The 6,047-nt window shown below is 45.6% G+C and overlaps 1 non-coding gene across 1 annotated transcript; it reads left to right on the top strand.

Moving 5' to 3' along the window:
- The first annotated feature begins 5,187 nt into the window (after positions 1-5,187).
- Positions 5,188-5,296, top strand: LOC120257187. The gene has a single exon (XR_005535562.1). It is a non-coding gene; the product is annotated as a small nucleolar RNA R71 (small nucleolar RNA).
- Positions 5,297-6,047: the final 751 nt, after the last annotated feature.

Below are 6,047 nucleotides of genomic sequence, written 5' to 3'. Positions count from 1 at the left end.
CTAAAAAAACAAGAAAAAAATAAAAATAAAAATGCAAGAAAGTAAAGGAGAAGTCAAGTGTCGATGCTGCTCTCAGGCTCCTGTGCTGCTGCTGCTGCTGGAGATGCACATGGTGGGTCCATCGAGTGCTAGGGGTCGAGGATGGAGGTCTTTGGAGGAGCGAGGGGTCCGGATCTCGATGAGATCTCGTAGAAAGTCGAACCCGGGCCATAAGATCGTGTACTTGAGCCGATCTGTATGGCCCGAGAGCTCCGCTACCTCAGTCCGAATCTCTCTCACATCGGTCTCCAACCTCTCAATACGATCATAAGCTCGAGTACCCGGTGCTACAGAAGGTGTGGGGAATCTGCTGGACGACCCCTTGATAGATCTCCTTCGCCTCCCCGGTGGTCTCTGCGGTAGGCTGTAGCAAGAATATAGACTCTGGCCCCAAACCTCCGCATACCAACCCTCATCATCCTGATCGTATCAAACGCAAGAGGGGTAGGCACAACTGTCCTCTCCGCACCACATAAGGTGTCGCCCAAACACATGCCCAAAATAAGTCTGGTGATATAGGGGTCAGCAAATAATAAACTCACTCTCGTCGAATGACCCTGGCACTGCAGAATATTCGCTAGTATGAACCCCAAGTGAAGTGGTATATTGCGGGCCATGGAGTATAAAAAGAGCAAATCCAGCTTGGTCAAAACAGCTGTGTTATCTGCTTGACCTATCACGGACCAGCTGATAACTGCATGCAAATATCTGTAGCTGAACCGGGATAAGCTAGAGGCCTTCGACAACCCCGGTTCATACTTAGGGGTGGCAAAACAGGTTAGCGGGTCATGTTCATGTCGGGTTGACCTGTGAATTTGACACGTTTAACCTTGACACGAACACGACACGATTATTAAACGGGTAATTTTTTAGAACATGAACACGACACGTCTAAAACCCGTGGCGACACGACACAACACGTTTAACACGTTTGAGTCTTAAATAGGTCAATATGACCTGTTTATCTGTTTAAAACATGACACAACACGACACGTTTAACACGCCACACGACACGACACGTGACACGAATTTTTAATCAAAATATTTTTTTAAAAATCCACACTGACATTAAACATAAAATACTTAAACATCATATTTGCGGTGAGAATAATTCAATTAATTTATCAAGTTTACTATCGGACACATTTACTTATTCATATTAAAGCGGGTTAACGTGGTCATATACGTGTCAACCCGTTTATGACACGAACCCGCTTAATTTAGGGCGTGTCATAAGCGGGTGACCCGTTATGACACTAACCCGATTAACCCGAAACCCAAACCCTCCTAAGACCGTATGGGTAGTGGGTGTAAACGTGTCGTGCCAAAAATTGCCACCCCTATTCATACTCCGTATGGCCACAAAAAATCCTATACGCATGATATGGAGTCACTGATATTGGAAAATCTGCCTGTAATTGTCCATACTCCACTATACCTGTGTAAGCGACGTCGTACAGGCCTGTCCGAATTGAGAACGCAATGACACTCATGGAGAACGGATGTCCGAATGCCCGAAATTGTATCACCTCCGTGATGTCAAATCTCCCGTGCATCAAACGAAACTCAAAAGATGCTAAAACCTCAAGCGTCAATGCGCGGTGGTCGGCTCACTAATTGCCAATAGCCTCCTCCAGCTTCCCACTGCTAGCATCTCATCAATTTCATTAGCCAGCTTGTCACCCTGCTGAATATCTTTCGATGCTTGCAAATCCACGAAAACAAGTCGACCAAACCCAGTCTTGAAAGTCTCTCAAATCGAGCTTGTTGCTCGGGGTTTGAGAAGTCCATGTGTAATGGCTCGGGTGGTGTGAGTCTGAGACGCTTCACTTCATTTTTTTCTTCACGTGAGGGTGCCATATCTCGTAGTACAAAAGAAGAAAAGCGATCAAAGAATCTCAAAAAGCAATATATTGCAGAATTCCACAGGAGCTTGTGGAAATTACCCACGCCCATGTAGATCTCGGGGCGTGAAACTCCCTGCAGAGTGCACAACAACTCTAAAAATTCAATTTAAAAACCACTTCTAAATGCTTCCTAAACATACACCATGCACGAAAATTCGCAATGAAAAGATATTTAATGCATGAAAAAAACAAGAGTTGGCGAAGAAAAGAGGATAAAAAGGTTACCGAAGAAATATTGTGAAAACTCTAAAAATCGGTATGATATGTGAAGCAAAATCCTCCAAAACAACGATGAGCTGCTGGACAGATAATTAGAAGTAGTTTTCAGGCGACTGGAAATGAAGAATGAGACGGATCACAAGCTTTTTAAGGAAGAAATCGCGTCTCTTGGAATTCTGTGCATCCACACGGACGTGGATAATTTCCACGCCCGTGCACCTCACTTCAAGAGCACCACGGGGCAGTACACACGTCCCCCATGCTCTCTCGAAAGCACTCCTTTGACTCGACCGCTCTCACGCAGGGCGTGTGGAAAATACCCGCACTCGCGTGCATCCGACCCACAGGGGAAGACACACGCCCATGTGGCTTCTCTGGACATCCAAGAAAAATACCAGTGTTATACACGCCCTGCGCGAAATTCCTCACGGGCGTGGACATTCACATGCCCAATTCACAGGGGCAGCTGCATGCCCCTGTGTTTTCTCGGGATGGAGAGAATTCCTCTGCAGAGTTTCACATGGGCGTGTGGAAATTACCCACGCCCGTGCATGGTTTACAAGGTTACTCACAAGGGCAAGTCCACGCCTGCTGTGCTCTCGGGAAAAATCTGCCCCAACTCCGCATGAATTCACTGCGCCCAGTGGGAAATTACCTACGGGCATGTGACGATCGCATGGTTGTTCACGAGGGGTAGCCGCGCGCCCCTGTGCCTTCTCTGTATGAGCTCGCAGTGCAACCCCCACGGGCGTGTGGAAATTCCACACGCCCGTGTGTTTTCACTGGATGACTTAGAAAGAATCTGCAGGCTCTCCAGAAATTCTCTGAACATGTTCACACACTCAGAGCCTGCCCTATTATGCAAATTTTACCATTGAAAAACACGAAATAGAACCTAAACGACCAAACTTTCACCAATTCATCATAAAACACACGATGAATTTTTAAAAACCCACAAAAAAATCGCAGCACAAGCATCTAAAAATTAAGACCCCAACACTAAACTAAAAGATAAGAAAACAGTAATTGCTTCGGTTGTCTCCCAAGAAACGCTTGTTTAATGTCACGTAGCTTGACGTATCTTGTCTTACCTCACCGGGGTTCATGAATGAAAGTCGCCCTCTTACCCATGACTTGAAAGCATGATGAGCAAAGTCTCTTGGGGGTAAAGGGTGTATTATCGGGATTCGGAATACCTATCAATGGTTCATCCAACTTTTTTGGTTCATGTACGTCTCCAACAGCCTTGGAGCGTTTCCGGTGGTGTCTTCTAGCCCTCTTCATTCTCCGGAGCACCTTCTTCACGATCCCCGTGGTAGATGATACTTCATCCGTCGACCCAAGCATCATTACATCTTCATGTCCCTCCTCTTGGTCGAACAAACCATCATACGGATCCGGATTGAACATTTCCTGCATGTATTCATCAACAAGCTCATCAGTAGTGTCTAGAAAGTATAAACTGTCATCAAAATCAAGAGAATGCCGCATGGCTTCAGCAAGGCGGTATGTGAACTTGTCATCTCCAACTCTCAGTGTGAGTTCTCCGCCGTCCATGTCAATCAATGCTTTGGAAGTCCGCAAGAACGGTCTCCCAAGTATCAAGGGTACATCCGCATCCTCATCAACATCTAGCACTACGAAGTCAACCGGAAAAATGTACTTGTCCATCTTGACAAGCACGTCTTCAATGATACCTCTAGGATGTCGCACCGTTTGGTCCGCTAATTATAAAGTCATCCGAGCAGGCCTAGGATCTCCCAAGCCTAGCTTTTGGAAGAAAGTGTATGGCATGACGTTGATACTTGCCCCTGAATCCGCCAGTGCCATTTCCTCACCTAAGTTGCCGATGTTACACGAAATGATGAAGCTTCCTGGGTCTTTCTTCTTGTTCGGCATGTTCTTTTGCAGCACCGCCGATCATGAAGCATCTAGCACCACTGAAGCACTCTCCTTCAACTTCCTCTTGTTAGTCAACAAGTCTTTCAGGAACTTCGCATACTTAGGCATTTGAGCTAATGCCTCTACAAAAGGAATGTTGATGTGGAGTTGCTTGAATAAACTCAAAATCTTCTTATACTATTCATCCCCTTGGTCATTCTTCAATCTAGAGAGATAAGGGATTCTTGGCTTGAAAGGTGGGGATGCCACTCTTTCTCTTTCTTTGCTCCCTCCTCAACCTCTACAACCTCGGGTGCGTGTTCTTTTGGCTTCTCACTCGGAAACCTCCCTTCAACCTCACGACCACTTCTCAAAGTGATCGCCTCACATGTTCTCTAGGGTTGGTTTCCGTATTGCTTGGTAAACTTCCATGTGGCCTTTCGGAGAGAGACTTTGCAATTTGCCCCACCTGATTTTCAAGGTTGTGCAAAGAGGTGGTGTGATTGCGAAGTGTAGCCTCGACTGATTCAAACCGTGTATTTGCAGATTGAACAAATCTAGCCAAGTGCTTCTCTAAATCCGTCATTCGGGTTTCCAAGCCCGAAATTCTGTTTTCCACTTGAGGGGCTTGTTGTTGTTGGAAACCCGATGGCCCCATGGCCTTTTGTGGTCCTTGATTACTCCATGAAAAGTTGGGATGATTCTTCTAACCTGAATTGTAAGTATTGCTATATGGGTTCCCTTTAGGTCTCATGCCATTACCTACAAAGTCAACGTTTTCCACTGAAGAAACATCACCAATAACGATCGGGCAATCAGAGGGAGCATGTTCTCCACCACAAACGGTGCAATTGGTCATAACTGCAACTCTATTCGAAGCTATGAGATCTAGCTTCTTACTAAGACTCTCTACTTGCGCCGCCAATGAGGTTACCACATCAATTTCATGGAGACCCAGCCACCTTTTTTTCTTCTTCCCTAGCATTCCATTGGTAGGTATTTAACCCCATTTCCTCAATTAATTGACTGAGCCTCACGGGAGGGTTTTTGCTACCTAAGGTACCTCCTGCTGCGCATCCAAGAGTTGCCTTGTACTAGGGTTCAAACCATTGTAAAAGGTTTGAACAATCATCCACTCGGGAATCCGTGTTGCGGACACTTTCTCGGGGAGCTCCTTTGAACCTTTCCCATGTTTCGAATAAAGACTCCAATTCCAATTGAACAAAGGACGAGATCTCATTCCTAAGCTTTCTCGATTTTTACGGGAGGAAAAATAACGGGCTAGAAAAAGCTTCTACCATCTCCTCCCATGTAGTGATTGATGCTCTAGGTAATGAGTGTAGCCACTGCTTCGCTTTCCCTTTCAAGGAAAATGGGAAGGCTCTCAATTTGATGGCATCATCCTTCACCACATTTATCTTCAGCATATCGCACACCTCGAGAAAGCTCTCTATGTGACTGTTTGGATCCTCATCGGCCAAACCGTTGAATTGTGTGGACTGCTGCAGCATATGGATGAATGCCGGCTTTAGCTCGAAAGTTCGAGCTGTATTTGGGGGACGCACAATACTCGATTGTGTCCCCAACACTGAAGATCTGGCATAATCAGATAGTGTTCGTTGTTGCTCATTTTGTTCTGCCATGTTTTCAGATTCCTCTCCTTCCAAATCAGTTGAATTATGCTGTTCTTTCACAAGTTCTTTCCTTTTCCTTCTAAGTGTACGTTCAAGCTCAGGGTCTCCTTCAATCAATATTGATGGATTCCCTCGGGTCATAACCTGGCAGCTGCACCAAAAAGAAAGAAAAAGAAAATCAGAACGATGATAGAATAAGAAGATGTGAAATAGAAAATGTGGTGAAATAGCAAAGAAAACAAAGTGCAAAGTATCTCTAAACGCCTAGCTCCCCGGCAACGGCGCCGAAAACTTGACAAGATAACCTTGCATATATCCCGCAAGTGCACGGGTTTGTCGAAGTAATAATCCCGGGTGAGCGGGTATC

Source organism: Dioscorea cayenensis, unplaced genomic scaffold (assembly GCF_009730915.1).
Source record: "Dioscorea cayenensis subsp. rotundata cultivar TDr96_F1 unplaced genomic scaffold, TDr96_F1_v2_PseudoChromosome.rev07_lg8_w22 25.fasta BLBR01001928.1, whole genome shotgun sequence".
Classification (NCBI taxonomy): domain Eukaryota; kingdom Viridiplantae; phylum Streptophyta; class Magnoliopsida; order Dioscoreales; family Dioscoreaceae; genus Dioscorea; species Dioscorea cayenensis.
This window is presented reverse-complemented; position numbering and strand designations above follow the sequence as displayed.